At 41.4% G+C, this 16,807-nt stretch overlaps 1 protein-coding gene across 3 annotated transcripts in view; it reads left to right on the top strand.

Annotated features, from left to right (window-relative positions):
* The window catches only part of LOC119729012 (transcription factor AP-2-epsilon-like), a 115,268-nt gene that overhangs the window by 26,066 nt on the left and 72,395 nt on the right, over window positions 1-16,807 (top strand). The gene's annotated exons all lie outside the window — the stretch shown is intronic.

Consider the following 16,807-nt stretch of genomic DNA (forward strand, 5'->3'; position numbering starts at 1 on the left):
AAAAGAGTGCAGCATGCCGTACTGCATCCGAAGCCCCAAATTCTATCCACAAAAACCCTATGTGGCAAAATGTTAAAACGTTTTGTCTTAATTTTGAAGACATGAGAAATTGCTCAGGTCTCCCTGACGAGCTGTCAGTTTTGTACAGTTACCTTTGTGATCAACCAGCGGGCGTGTATCCATGGTTTTAACTGAATTTAGCAGGCAGTAACTGGCACATAATGCACAGGGCACGGCAAAACGTTCATGTCAGAAATTTGAGGTCAAGGGTTGCGATGACCCTTGGCTTAGCCAGTAATCTCAACAATTGTCAATGCATGTCTGCTTAGGCAATTTAAAGGCAGCACTCCCTCGCAATCGACTCCGAGAGCCCTCTGTCATGACTACTGTCTGGATTGCAGGCTACGCACCCGGCGGATTAATATTTGCCATCCTTTTTGTCTTAGCATTTTAAGGGTCAGAATGTTAATGCTCAAGAAAACCTCAATCCTTGGATAGAAACCACTTTTTCCAAATCTATCGCCGATAAACACCATGGACCCAACAGTACAGATACAACTGATCGTAAAATTAACAGTGGAAAAGAAAAGTCTAAACTGTTATATTCCCTCTTATCTTTCAAGCTTAAAAGATGCAAATGCTTAAATTTGACCTTTTTTTTAAAATCCATTTGCTCACTCCATTCCGTAGTACATGTACCAATTTGTACTTTTTTTTAAAAACACGATTTCACTTTATGCGTAGTTAACCCATTCCCCAACTACAACAAGGATTTTTCATGTACCTTCTTTAGATTCTGCCAATGTTGCACGCAGATTAAAACATACTATTTGCCTCAGAATTTCACAGGCAAAACACAACTTGCGCTTTATTTCCTCGACTTCAAATTGCAGTCGTGGCTATATGGCGTGCGGTCGAGGTCTTGCACTTCGTCTGAATTCACTCAGAAACGCTATAGTAGTTCGACACTGACTTTCTTCTTTCGAGTGACTTCATTTTTTTTTTGGCGCTGCGCCGCCCACCTCTCCCCGCCCCTTGTTCATTTATGCATTATGAAGGCCAGTCGAGGAAAATGGGACGAGAGACGAGAGACAAAAGCAGTTGTCACTTGTCACTGTCAGCCTCACTGGTTTTTTTTTTCTTTCTTTTTTCTTTCTCCGAGGCCAAAATCGTGTTACAAATTTCCTGCTGAGTTGGCAGCGCGCGCCGGGTCCACCCCTGCCCGGCTGCACAGCGCGTGGCTCGGTGTGCTCTAGTCGGCTGAATGAGTGCCAACTAAAAAGAAAGTTGTATAGTGAGTGCCCTGGCACTGTTCGCTCATTCCAACCGTACGTTTCACCATTGCACGGTTCATCAGTTAGCTGATCACGAAGCGTCGAGCGCGTCGTGATCTACACCACCGGCCATGCATGCACAAGGCAAATTCCTCCCTCTTGCATTTATCAGCATATATTTCGTGCCTAAAAGAGCTGCTCTCGACTGCGACAAAACCCACAACACCGACCGACAATGCGCCTGAATTGTAATGAGAAAGAGAGTCAAAAAAAAAAGGTTCTCGACTGTCAAGTACAAACAAATAATTCATCCTTGAATGTTTCAGCCTGGAGATTACACTGGGCTTACTAGTACATGTAGTTCAAGGTGACCATACACAACAACTTCATTTATTAGCCCTGGGGCCAAAACTCATTTTGTACATCATTTCTTCATTTGTTAACAGTTTCACATGTGTTTTCGCCATTGGTGACATGAAAGTAAAACATTTCTGATATTGAAATATGCTTTATTTAGAAAAACGATTTAATGACATATAGGTATGCCACACAAACATTTTTTTTTACGATTGATGATTGATTTTCTGAATAAATTAAAGTATAAATGCCCTTTTTTTTATTTGGATCACCCGTCCAGTTTGTACCAATCTACACAGTCTAAAACGACATGTCGTGTAGTCTTGTAGTCTATTGCGTGTTCACAATGTCCACTCGACGTCTGACAAACTACCCTCATTTCTTTTTGAGAATTTGATAGATATGTCTAATGGAAATTTATGACATGTGTACGGCACCCGTACATGCATATCCGATTCGCCGCGTTCAATTAAAAATGCTCTGCTCGAAGACCTTTTTAGGTTTCGCCAATTTGCGAGCAGGAAACCTCACACAGTCATACGCAATTCACTATGCCCTGGTATTTGCCTCGAAAGCCGAGTTGTAATAACATTTTATACTCCAAAACAATGCATATATTTTTGTGTTCTTTCATTGAAGCTTTTGCTTTCCATATTCCACGTTGTTCGATTTTGCTGACACAACAAACCTAACAGTATTTTGGAGGTAAACTTGGCGCTTAAAAAAGTCGACAACACTGTCGCATACATAGCTTTGGCCCCTATACTGTACATGTGTATCCTGTGGGTTATATCTCTTCCAACAGTCATTCCAAAATATTTCAAACGACCTCGAACTGTGGGTTCATGCTAGTACAGTCCTCGCCGCATTGTCGATTTCGCCTCCTGGATGCCCATGTCATAAACGTGTTTTACAAAAGAGGGCGAAATTCGTCTGATACAAGCCATGCAGATATGACCTCAAAATAGTTCGGCAACAAAGCCATTCGTCGAATGAAATTTTCACCAGAGCTTTGTTCGGGATTCCCTGAATATTTTAAAATCATGTTTCTTTCTTTCTCAGTCCATACACGACCTCGTTTCTTGCTCAGTGCTCTACCTGAACAAAACCATTCACAGTGACAGTCTTTCTTTTCTTTTTTTGTGGAAGGGGGGGGGGTTGCAGGAGAGCTGTATTTTATCCTTCTGTCGACCACACATCAGCTGTAAGGGGGAAATGGTTGTTGGTGCACGGATGAAGTAAATGGCCCGAAATCTGTCATCGATGTCGTTAATCTTTTTGCCAGCCAAAACTCGTGGCGGCCGTGAATCACTTTCTCCCCGTGCTGCTCAAGGCATGTAAATCACATCACAGACTGCTACATGCAATTCCTGGTGATTCTTTCTCGAACTTCGTAACTGATTTTTCGTGGGAGGGTCGCTGACATTCAGAGAAAACAGGTTTCTTGTGACGAACATAAACAAATAATTCAAGATCAACATAAAAATTACCAAAAGTTAATCCGTGATAGTGGACAGTTTCAATCTAACCATGTTTGTAGATCAAAATTCTTCAAGTTTTACCACTTACTATACGCCTATACTCAGAAGTTTCATCACAAATGCCTCGCATGGTCCATGCGTTTGCAGATGCGCCATAATAGTTGAATATCCTCGTTACCCCACAACCCCCCCTCTCCTAACCACCACGGATGCCCCTCCCCCTTTCCTGTTGTTTAATGTCTCATCTCCGCTTTCCAAGAACAAAAACTGCTCAAAAGTCGTAAGAATTAATCGTCCTTGTATCATGATTGCCCTCTTGGCAAAAATGTCACTCCAATGAATTTCGAAAAACTACAAGCTAGTACAGGTTAAAAGTTTGAAATGCTAGACACACCGTGTTCACTTCAAATGTAATAAGGTGACCAGTATGTAACTAAACAATGCCAGCCTAAGTCATTCTTTTGGGACTTTCGATTCTTCAGTCGGGCGTTTCTGAGGCTTTGTCACCGGGAGAATATGAATTCCAAGAATGTTTCGACATCGAGCGTGAACATCGAAATGTTTGCCCATACCGTTTCTAGTTCCTCTTTCCTGCGAAGGAATGTGCTATGAGAATTTTTATTTTCAAGAGTTTTTGGGGGTGATATGAAAGCAGGACACAAGAAGTTTGGTCGTTTTATCGTGAAATTGGGGTTTGAAAAGCCAGTCATTTCAACACATATCCTCCTTGCCGAAAATAGGATCAAACTTCTTCAATCATCCTTAGTTTGTGATCGCGTGACCAAAAAAAAGAGAGCAAACATCGCAGTTTTTTAAAACACTTTTCGACCTTAGCATACTTTTCAATTTCAATCTTGATTCCAATCGAGTTTTTCTTTTGAAGTGAGATGTTGTAGATTGCGGAGTAGAATGATTTGATTTGATCTGATTTGATTGAAATTGATTTGATATGATTTTATTTTGATCTGAATTGAAGAAAACCGAGAATCTTTCAACAAATCGCAAAAAAAAACAGGAAGACATGTAATGCCATAAAATACAAATCTCGTAAAAATTAAGGAAAGTTTATTGAAAAAGAGGTCTCGAGTCCTTTCTGGGTTAACTCAGCAGCATGTTTAATCCCATTTAGTTTTGGTTAGGTTCTAAACACAGGCCCCGCCATGTAGCCATAATCGAATCACAGGTGTAATACATATCGCGCTCAATCACTCCAATTCCAATTGGTTAAGTAAACATATACACACAACCAATATGATCATTCCCGAAAAAAAAGTATCAGATATAATAAATGTGTCAACAAACTCACGGCGAGATGGATTCCGGTGTTAAGATTCGTCTCAGATGGTGCCCAAGTTTATTATCCCCACGTGTTTGCATAATCATGAATGCATTGCACGAATTAAAGCATACATGACTCTGTGTGTGTCATAACAATGTCATTGGTGAATCATGATGTCATATAAAGTTGTAAGGTTGCTATAGTTCGGACTGTGTTGTGTAAAAAATAAAGAAGTGTTTCCACAGCTACTACCAGTTCGTTTGTGTCCCTGGTCGACCTGTCCTTGATTCCAGCCCGCAACACCGGGATGAAATCAGATCCAGACGGGGGTTTCTGTCATCAGGACTCGCTCGCGGAGTAAAGAGCGGCGAGAGGCGAACCTCCAGCTCCGCTCAGGGTATATTTTCAGTCTTGTGTGCCCCGGCCTCTTGTCTGGCTTCACGCTCGCTTGAGAACGACGGAGGGGTAGTTCCGGTATGACGAAGGTGCTGCCGAGGCACTTGTGGCGTTATGGCGTGACTGAGGGGTAGCGGAGTGAGCCGCGCCATGCCTTGCCCGCGACAACCAGGGGGGCTTGCAAGTCTAGATCCCTCGGTGATGTCTGGACTCTGGACACAGTCGAAGGGAGGCTGAGTTCGTGGGAACTTGGATATCTACCAAGCAAATAGCTTAGGCCTACATCGGAGCAGATATGCTCACTCGAGCTTCATAATAAACAAATGAGAATTGTTGGAACGATATATTGTTTTTTATCTTTTGAAAATCAATTGCCTTTTGAAAACTGAAAGAACAAATTAAGTGCCAATTATTTGCAAATGAAATTAACTCTTGCTGAAGTGGTTGAGTCTAATAGATTGTTATAATCGATTAATGTTTAAATACCCACCTCCGAATTTGCAGGTTAAGAATATCGGGGCTTTGTCTACCGAGTACCGACTCTTGATAATTCGCCATTTCAATGAAGCCATAATGATTTTGAGAAATAGAAGGAAAATTGAATAAATTTATTCGCTTCAGTTACAATTCTCTTTCTTTAAATTTCAAGGTTTCTGTGTTACTGCTTTTAGATGATTACCTCATTTTATTTACTGACTTTTTGGCATTTTTTTTAAAGTATTGCATGTTTCATTTAATCCCTTTTCAAAATTACCACTTTGGTGCCATTTGTAATAATCTAGACAGAAAAATTTTACAAATCTGATTTCAATAGCCCTTGCTATCAAAATAAACTGCATAAGTGGAATCTCGCAATGTCTCTCAATGACATTATGGCGGGAGTGGAGATGATAATTCACGGGCTCATTATCCATGGACCCGGACGGTGAAAACACAACGTCACTTTTGATTAGTGACACCGTCAATTTTAGCCGGGGAATCCTGCTTTTTATTTAATCACGACCTTTCACCGCGCAGATATATAATACACCGAGAAATAACGACTGGGGAAACCTCGGCACGAACCAGACGACACGAAGCATTCTTAAAAAAAAAAAAAAAAAAAACCTAGGTATAGAGCGGGCGCCATCTTTGTTGACGATGTGTGAGTCATGTGACCGCCACGAATACTCTTCCAGGAAAATCGTTTGGACAGAGTCTCTTGTTTAAACAAAAATTCCAAATTGACTACAGGTATGTTTTAAAATAATATAGAAAACAATCTTTGTGATTTGAAGACAAAAGCTGAAGTAGCCTATTTTATTAGGTTCGGTCCAAAAATGCACTTAAGCTATACTGATGTTTCTGGGGCAAAAACAACCGTCAAGACAGTAGGTCAAAGGTTAACGTTGGATGTCAAAACTGAAGTGCGTTTTTTTTTGTTACGTTTATAGGTTTGTACGTTTATAGGCCAAGCATGAAATACGTTTGCTAATCCTTGCGTATTTCATTGTATTGTGAAGCCTTAAAGGGAATATACATCATTTGCTTTTGCTGTAATTTTCAGAAATGGATGGAATTGGGCGGTTGGAAATATATAGCAAATATAGTTACACTGACTTTTTTGAGGTTTTGGGTTCGAAAATGCTATAAAAATCAAGAAAAACAATCATTTTCCTGTAGTCTGGTTCCCTGACTCCATTTAAGAAGAAACAGAGCAGTTTACATATATTGGGGAATTGTAAGGTCAGGGAACCAGTCTAGCTGGCTTGTACCCGTTCATAGGTGTGTAATCGATTGCAAACAAGTGTGATGGTCAATTGGGGCCAGTATTTGAAAAAAAAGCCAGTTTTTTTTCCAACGCTGATCGGCCGATCAGCGTTGGAAATAGATACAAAAATACCATTTTTCTTGAAAATGACAGTATACCAGGTGCCATGATTTTACAGGATGCTTTACACTGTCATTCACTAACAGTCCAGCAAGGTATTTCAAAATGATTTGGTAGTTTTATTTTTTGATGTTTGCAAATGTTGTATTTTCCCTTTAACACTCGATAAATAATTACCGATATCCATTCTTCTGGAATGAGTCTACAGATAATCCACTGTTTCCGTCGCGAATACTGTTTTTTTTTTCATATTATGAGCTCATTTGTCTGTGGAAATTGTGCGGGGCATAAATATTTCACCATACGCTTTTGAGATATTCAGCTCAGTTTTGTCAATTAGTAAATTATTGTTCGCATTGCCAATCCAAAATGAATTTTTGATGGCGAACAGAAACCTTTTCCGGTCATACAAAAACATGTACTCTGTTATTTCTGGAGTTGATGAGATTGTATTTAATTATTCAAAATTGGCTTCACCTTACCCGAGCAGCTCAAAAGGGATTGACTATTAGGCTATGCGTCATTTTTTTCAGTTTGCATAGATTATTGTCATAGATTTAAATGTTCACTAGGACTTTCAAAATTTCAGGGAGAATGTATTCTCCATTAGATAACGAGAAAGGTTTAAACTTAACCTGTTTTTTAAATATTTTTTATGTTAAAACTCACAAGGAGAAGATAAATTATTCACTGAAAGTCTGATACACGTAGTTCGTATGGAAGCCGGAGTGACCCCTGACCTCATATTTTCAAGATGGCGTCCCTGGTCTGTTTAAAAGTATGATTACCAGGGTGATACAATGAAAATCCCTCTGAATTGGATCAGTATCAATATGTTTCCTTTGGGAAGCGTGTACACGCTACTGATGTCTTTCTCTGTCATATGTCACCTGTGTCTTTTCATGCTGATATTTTCAATTTCCGCGGTGTTTTGAAGCGGTTGGACTATAGGGTCGTGGCTCGGCGCTAGTATTCAAATTGCAGGCCAGCCCCATCCATCTTCGTTGTGTGTGTGTGGCTTTGTCATTATCATAGGTAGCTTCCTATCCCCTGGAGGAACACACAGCCCCCCACATCTCAACCAGTCTTCGTCTTCAGAGGCCTCCCTGCATGCTTTCTCGCCATATCTCCCTCCTGCCTCCCCATCATCTCTCGTTGACAATGTCAACATCATGGCTTGTAGATCGGACCTGTCTCCCGTTTTGTCGTTTCTCTTTCTAAGTAGGTTGATAGTGTTTGTTCATTTCGTTACTTCTCTCGGAGGCCGGGGCTAGTATATAACGGACGGCCTTTGCAAACGGGCACTGCACTATGTATTATGATTTCGACCGAGTCACACGGCGTAACACGGTAGCTGGTGTGCAGCTCCGCCGTATAGCGCGTGCACGCGCGCTCGTCTGGTACAGTCCTGCCCCGCCGTGTTTTACCAGGGTAAACACGGGGGCCGTGTGTGGATCGGAGAAGCCGGTTCGAGAAGCGAGATTTGCCGCGGATTTAAGACGTGTATAAATATGTGGCCCGCAGTTTAACCTACATCCAGGGGTGTGTACAAGATGCTCAATTTACATTAGGAGATTTTACTTGTTATTTGAGGATGTATCTAAAGTACCCAGGCACTCACTCCCTATCTGTCAATTTGTGAGGACTTTTTTTTGTTCCTGTGTACGTTACGGGAATGTAATTATGCTGAGAAAGAAAGGAAACAGACTCGGTTTAGATTGCATTATGTCTAGGGTTTTTTCTTCAGTAATGGTTTGTTTCTGTCCTTTATTTCTTTTGATGAATCTGGGTCTCGGTCTATGCACAGTATACTCAGATAGTTATCGATACTGCATCTAAAAGCTGGAAGTTCATTAACCCCTAAATAGGACATGTCGTGAAAGATCTTTCAGGACATGGAGATGGTCTGTAATCCGACTCATTCAGTGAAGGAAACATCTGCACATAAAAACCAGACGGAACCTCTGTGAATTAATATATATGTACCATATATCATGCCATATAATAGTCTTGACTGTGTGCATATGTTTTGATTTAATCATTTGAGATATCAACCATTGAAATAAGAACCTTTTTTGTCCGCCTAAAGACAGCAATGGCCAAGCTACTGCAAAAAAAGTCCAGTTTACCTTTTCACCAACAATGTTGCGGCTGGTTTTTTTTTTTCCGACTTTTCCTTTATTGCTTTTTTAAGAGAAAATAGAAACTGGTGCAATCTTCCAGTCCGTTACCTTTCGTGTTTTGCATGACGGGTCTTGGGTCGCCTGTTGCATTCCGTTTGACTGGGCGAAGACCGTGCTAGTCGTTCTTATGTACCTAGCTTGCCACGGCATGCACATGGCCGGCAACGTGTGAAACACACGGTTCCGGGCGGTCAGCCATGTACGGCGCTGTCGTCAGAATATTACAAGAAAGACCTCAATTGTGTAATCAAGTTGATGTTCAACACGACTGAAATGAGTTCTTCTACTGATGATGGGTCTGCAGACTCCATGCGTCCTTGGCCTGTATACTTAGTCTGAGGAACACCAGATAAAAACACAAACGTAATTCAGGACCGTTTTCTCATTTTTGTCGTGGCTTCCTCACAACATTTGCATATTACGATAGTTGATTGATTAATGGAAAAAATAACATGTAAACATTTTTTTGTTTACTGAATCAAATTTGATTTTCTTTTTCATTTGGTACACTATTCGCCACGACCTACGAGGCTTTGTTTACTTACAAAAAGGATTTCACTTTTTGGCATGACTCGGCTATTTTAGAAAATTCACGTTGTCCGAGAAAGATGTGTTTTGGAAACCGTGTTGTGTTTACTAACACACCGTTTGGGTAAGCAAATTAGCGGCTGAGTTTTAGGAAATAACAAATTTGTTGACAATAGCGTAGCCTCTCAGTTCAATCCAGTGTGAAATGCCGGATTGTGTGCTGGGACTCTTGACGTGAGGCTAGGGAGAAGCTATTTGGCCATGAAGACTTAGTGGTTAGGATCGGGTTGGGATTATTGGCCAGCGCTTTGATGTGAAGGCAACATGGATGATGGGGGTGCCTCACAATCGCTACTTAGCCAGGTTGCTTAAGCGGGATATTGGAAAACAATAAGATTACATGGGGATTTGGCTAACAGCTTGTAGTGGTTATTGTGCCGGGTGAATGGGGGCCGATTAGGGGGGCAGTGTGGTCGTCCATGTCTCTCTCCTCCTCCGTACCAAAATACCTCCCTGATTAGCCAGCTAACGAAGTTGTGAAACATCACCGTGGCTTCACAAAGACCCCCTTCAGATAAAAAAAAGGGCCACTCAGTGGAGATTATGCCAAGTCCTTAGAGGATGAAAAACAACCACTAACAGGTCATAGTTGTTCCCGTTAACCAATTTGTGCCGGGCTCCTGTTTTTTCAAAGTGACTACAAAAAAAAGGCTCCCTCTTTTATAATCACCTCGCGCGAGCCGAGAATGTGCAATTTGGGACGGTCATTTTGTTTTCCTTTTCTTCTCTCGGTATGTCTTTGTGAGTTCTTTGGGCCCGGTTGTTATTTTGAAAAAATCCAAGAGAGGGAGGGAGAGAGAGAGAGAGGGAGAAACAGAAGGGGAAGTGTACATAGCGGGAAGGGTCAGCTACACTTTCAATCGGATTTGAAAATACTCGTCGTTATTCATGGCCCTTGGTAATGTTTGTTCTCGCGTGGACAAATTACACCAACCTTAGTCAGTGCAAATACTTGTGGACTCCGGGGCCGACATTACATAGGCGATGGCTATTGTTACTTTGCTTCGTGCTTTGATGTGTCGTGCAAACCCCATCCTCTGTGTTTACAGTAGCGGTGTTGATTATGTTCTTAAAATATCCTCATCCCGGAAAAAAAAGAAGAAGAGAGTTTTCTATCTTCTGATATAGTCTGGACACAATCTGAGGGGTGTTGCTTGTCTGCGTGCTTGGAGAGTCCGGTTATAAAGAAGGGGAAAAAAACAGCGACGGAGGTTCCTTTTGTGTCGCCGTGATCCGTTCCATTAACGGGGGAAGGCCGCGGCCTTCTGGAACCCAAAAGATTCCGGGGTGTCCCGGACCCCAAATCTTTTACTCCTAGAGCCTCCTTTGATACAACCCAACAAAGGAAGAGGTTGAAAGAGAATGCAAATCAAGTAGGCTTGAGTGGTAATGGGCAATATAGTCGTGAATGATATTTAGAAGGTGGTGTGGTTGGGGAGTTCCTATACAATGTCCGGCGATAATCACTGTAATAAGCCAAGGACTCAAATCTTAACTTTCTTCTCTGCATGCCTCAAAATAAACCATCGTCGCTTTTTGTAAGTCATTACTTCTTTACATTAACAGAGAAAATCTAGAATTATTCGCTTGAGGTTTTTGAATGATAATGGTCACCGAACATGAGTGCAATATCTTCACGATGATTGTGTTTCCTCATGTTGGAGTTTAACTTGATTGCCTTTTAATTTTAGAAGACGATCTTCTTGTGGTTTCATTTCGTTGTTCAGAGCGGTCTGGAGTGGTTGTTTACCTTGGTAAACTAGCCCCACTTTGCTACATTTCGATACTGTGTGAAGCGACGATCCCCTGGCTATAACTCCCTCAGGTTTAATGCTCTCAACCCCCCCCCCCCCCCCCTTCGGTAAATTCAATCATTGTTCAAGGTGCCGCCTGGAGGCTTTTTAGCCCGGGGCTACGGCCTGTGTACACTCAGCACTCCGCTCGCTTTTGCCTTGCCTTGCCTTGCCTTGCCCTGCCTTGCCCGAAAAAGAAAAAAAAACCTGCCTTGCAATGCGCGCCGGCGTCGGTTGATAGCGGTTCCTGACTCGCAGAGCAAACACTAGGCAAGAATCATCACACAGCGAAAGCACCTCTCAATTAAAGGAACTGGTCATCAGGGAATCGGAAGCAAGATGACCGGGCTGACTGCTGCTGCTTAAGAGTCGTCGGCTCCATTGCTATTTTCTTTTCTCTCTCTCTCCCCCTCTCACTCACTAAATTCTCGCTGAATACAGCTCCTTTGTTCACAAATTTGAGAGATTTTTTTTTGGATTTTCTTTGACCGTCTTTTATAGTTGCAGGTAATTCAGTGTGCTTTGGGTATTTATCCAAAGGTCAGCTGGCTCTCTTTAAGATGTGCGATGCATAGCTCTCAATGAAATTTCAAATTAGTGGCCGATGATTTGCTGCACGAGTGAGTGAAGTGGAGGGTTATTTTCGGAAATATCCGAACACTTAAAGTGGTCCTAAACCTATATACATGTCAGTCAAGTATCACTACATTATAATGTTTCTGCACGGCGAAAGCTCTAACCCAAAAAATCAGCATCGCGAGGAATAATATGGCAACTTGTCTTTGCAATCTTGAATTAATTTCTCTCAATGTCCTGCACTTGTCTCGGAGCTCAAAACGTACCAACGAAAAGAGCTTTATGTGTTGCCATTTTCAGTGACCAATTTGCCCTTTTTCTGAAGGCTTGCTGAAATTGCAGTGCTTTCTGTAGCAGTCATGATGGTTTTGCGAAGTGAAAATCCGAATTGGTGTTTTGCGTCCACTGTGTTAGACGAGCAGCTAGCATTGCGGTCTATTTTCCTTGCAATGAGCAATTGCAATTAGCTCCCTATGCCTGCTGCGTGGTTGATGGCCGTAACGGTGGGGAGTTAACACAACAGAAACCAGACTCTAAACCAAACTCCGAGTTCCTTCCATATAACACAGCGTCAGAAATCCCCAACCTTCGGTGTTATATTCTCTCTTTTTTTTAATAATCAGAAGCTATAGTCTGAAATTCTATATCTCCTCCGATTTCATTTTTCGTGTTTGATTTAGAAAAAATCGCGTCTGGCCTCTGACCTCTGCAAGACGCCATATTGGTTTACACTGTGTCAAGGTACCAGCGACTTTCAATCCGGGCGACTGTCGCCCGTCCAATGGCATTGCTGGTTGGTACCCCGAGGGGGGAAACCCAGCATGCAGTGGTGTGAAACCCGCAGTTTTCATAAATAACCACTTGTCTTGGGCAATCTGTGCAGTAATCCCCCAAGCCATCACTAAAGTGCCTTCGTGGTTGTAATTATGCGGACCCGAAAGGTACACATGTATTTTCCACAAGGATAAATAAGACAAGAAAAATGAGACTTCATTAATGAAACTTGAAAGTCTCACTTGAGTTTGGGTAAAAAATAAATGCGAACATTCATGCGACTTGGCAGTAACCGATGACTGTTTATACTGTTTCGAGATTTTTTTTATTCTTCCTCTGTAAATGATCGAATCATTACGGTCATTGCTTGCATTGACAGTGGATCACAGAGATCGGTTCCTTACATTAATTACAGCCAGCATTTTTTTGGACAACCAATGGTTGGTCATTTCACCTGTGATTAAAGCCAGATGCCCGGTCAGCGATGACCGTTTTCTACTTGTCACTTTAGGTCCCAGGCCGACGATCATAATAATTAGCCAAGGTGGCAACTTGGCACTTTTGCTAATCGGTTCGTCATTTGAGGAACAATTAAGATGATTTGCGGTTTGGCGCTTTCAGGCGTTAAACCACATAAAGGACTCGAACAAAACGGAATTCGCCGGTGAATTGGCTGTACAGGATTTGCCACAAGTCGGCTCTTTGTGATAAAATACTCTAATTTATCCTATTAAAACAGGCTGTGATTTTTTGAAATATAAGGGAAGAAGATAATTATCGACGCAATAGTGTTCAGTTTTAATTTTGCGTTAGGTGTCATTGAAGAACACTGTGACTGAAAATCAATCTGGTAATTATGGGAGCTACCGCGATTTGGATAGGTGGAGCGAACATGTCCATATAGCTTGTGCAAATTGGTTATGTGCACAAAGAATACCTGTTATGATGTTATTGGTGGCAAGAGCAATTTGAAAATGCTTATAGTTAGTTTTTGCAAGTGACGTAGACTAATGAAAAAAAATATGAAGTGATGGTAATGTGAAACCATAAGACTCTTTTTTGATTAATTTTTGGTGCTGTTTTTTTTGGAAGAATTGTCATCCCTTGCATGGAATTTTCGAGGTCAAACGAACCTTAACACAAAAATAAGACATTCAGTGCGTTACGGCACCTGTCTTTAATGTGTCTATTTTTCTTCGTGTTAGGAGGATGATTTCATATTCCAGGGTTTTTTTTTACAACTGTTACTTTTATTATGGACCCAGGCTCTGACAAGATTGTCGCCAGAACAAAATTTATGCTAGTAGGGCTGTGGTTCCAGCCACCAAATGCATCGCCTTTTTGAAACTCGGGCAGTTTGGTGCAAAATATGATAGAATGGCTCATTTGATGATAAAAGCATGTTAAGTTGGCACACAGTAAGAACATGCCCTAGAGAAAGTTTTTAGCTGTAGGGTCATCGCAGATGTGTACTTTGACAAATATAGGTAGAATAACCAGCAATTTTCAAAATTTTCAAAATTTTCTAAATTTTCAAAATGGCTGCCATTGCTTGTTATTCTACCTATATTTTTTCAAAGGACAAATCTGCGATGGCCCTATAGCCAAATATGTTGCCCATGACATACTCTGACTGTGTGCCAAATTCCATGCTTTCATCATCAAATGAACAATCACCAATCTGCCGTGCTATAAAGGACATTGTAAATAGACCCTCAAAAAGTAACCCCCTGCATACTGCACTGGGCAGCCCAATTAAGAACGGGCGAGCCCAATACTGATCCAACAATGGAGGACGATGATTAGACATTGAGAATTCGCAGTTGGGCACAGGAACCCTTTTATCTTATTTTGAACTAGATATTGAGAATAATAACAAAGAGATGTCAAGCAAGAATGAGGACAGTGAAAGTCCCTTTAAAACAAAGACAGCGGGGCCAATTGCAAAAGGGGAAGAATTCACTCAGCGTATAGACTGAGGCAATGTCCACTGTGCAGGGGAAATGATGCAGGCCGAGCACGGGGCAGACGCGGGCAGTTCCTCGGGGTAGGCTCTCCCCTTTGCTTGGCCTTATTTTTTTGAGCAAAGTTTCCGGCGTGCTTCAACTTGGCTCAAGTTCTTTTTTTAATCGGGTCTCCCCAGAGTTCGATAAATAAGTGGGACAATGGAGTTTTCGGCAGGTTGTTGGGGGTACGCCCTTAATTTTTCCCCAAGTTTGGACGAACATGTGGCTTGAGTTTTACGGGTATGTGGATAGGAACAGTTATTAGATGCTGATTGTTTGCGTGGGTTGTCATTACAGTGCAAGATTTTGTTTTCTTTAAAATTCCAACACAAGGGATTGCGGGTTCCGTTCTTGAATTTTAGGATGAAATTAATGTAATGTAAATTGAGCATGTTCGTGAATAAAACCTCTTAATGTGAAACAGGAGTCGCATTTTTAATTGAAAAGAGGACTCAACCGGTGTCCTCTCTCAAAATGAGTTCAGGGAATCATAAACAAAAAAACAGCAAATGATATGGAAATCAGTCATTGGTTTTTCATCGGAGTAATTGAGGGTGTTTTCAATGTAAATTGAGGCAATCTAAGATGTCACTTCTCTGGAACTCTTGCGGTGCCAGGTTGCATTTTCCAGGTGCCTGTTAGCCCTCATAACCCCATCAGTCATCGAATTGATTGAAGTTGAAAAAAAATACAAAAATGTCGGACATTGCACCAAGATGATTAATTGCAAAAAAAGAAGTGCGTTCACCATTGACTAATAACATCTGAACCGGTCCGATCGCCCCGGGTCCGGGGGCCGAAGACACTAATAGAGAGAGAGCAGGTCACTGACCGTTGGCTGGGGAGTGTGTCACCGTATTTCGGACCGTGTGTGACAGTGTGTCACGGGTCTACCTCACTGCACCTTGACAGACCCGAACCGAGTTTCACAATATGGCGAATGACATGCACTGTTAGTAATTGTTATAATACACATGTCTAGACAATTTGGACCATAAATCACAAAGCGCAGGATCCCGATGACGGATTTTTGACTTCCTCTTTCCCCCCGGGTCAGGTTCGTATTTAGAACAACTGCAGGGGATGCATCTCCCAATTGCCCCCTCCCCTGGGATCGGTTTAACCCCCTGACGAACCCCCCTCCCATATGACTTCATCTATCAAACTCGGACTATACCTATTATGCCTTCAGCTGAGTTGTCGTCTGTCTGTGGAAAGACATCTTGGATTTATTAATGTCTTGTTGTGTTGGCATTAAAATGTCACCTTTATTGGGCCAACAGAACCTTAACCTGGGTCCGTTCTGGGACGAGGAAACGATCGTCATAATTGTTGAGCATTGGAATTGCACGGGTTTGGTTATAATATGAACAAGGTTCGTATCTTTCTAGGTCGAGACTGAGGTAGTTGGGCTGTATATTATAGTACAGGAAGACATCCGTATACGTAGGCATTCCATTGAACCACAATGTAACTCTCAATTTGTTTTTGAAACTTCATTTCCGTCAGTTGAAATATGCGAGCTGGTCTCCATAGCTGTCTTTCCTTGAATATTCCATTGTCCTTATCCTTAAGCTTCAGTGTGTAAAAACAAACCTTTCTGTACTTGAATATTGAATTTAATTCGATAATTAATAATAAGTAATAATAAGAAAATAATAAACTAATTTTCAAAGTTTTGCTATGGCCGCAGACAGTATAGACCAGATCGACATCTAGTTTAAACAGAGCAGGTATAGCGCGTATGACGAACCACAATGTAATACAATAATTCTGTTCACGCATTATGTTGTCCGCATTAGCATACTGTGCCCCACATTTTAAGTTTCTTGCATTTGAGCGTTCGAGTCAGTGTGACCCAGTTTCGGATTCTTGTCCTCAATCATAAATAATTAACTTTCCGTTTAAAGGTTAATTAAGGCAAGTTACAGAATCCCACTGAACCGACGATTTGAATGAATTTCGCTGAAAGTTTCAGTGAGTTGTTCATTGGCTAGTTCTCTGTTCACTACAAGAATGGCACAGTGTAGTGTTTTGTTCTTAATTAGCATAAAAGTCAATAAACTGATTCAATCCTTTCTAAAGTTGCGGATTTTTACCTCGAGTAACTCATTGGAAACAGAAAATTTATATCAATTCAAAGCAATCCAATTTGAAGAAAAAAGATTTCAATTCAAACACCTTTTTGAGAAGAAAAACAAGATGTTACTTTGTTTATTAAATTAGATAC

This window comes from Patiria miniata, unplaced genomic scaffold, assembly GCF_015706575.1.
Source record: "Patiria miniata isolate m_02_andy unplaced genomic scaffold, ASM1570657v1 HiC_scaffold_20, whole genome shotgun sequence".
NCBI lineage: Eukaryota > Metazoa > Echinodermata > Asteroidea > Valvatida > Asterinidae > Patiria > Patiria miniata.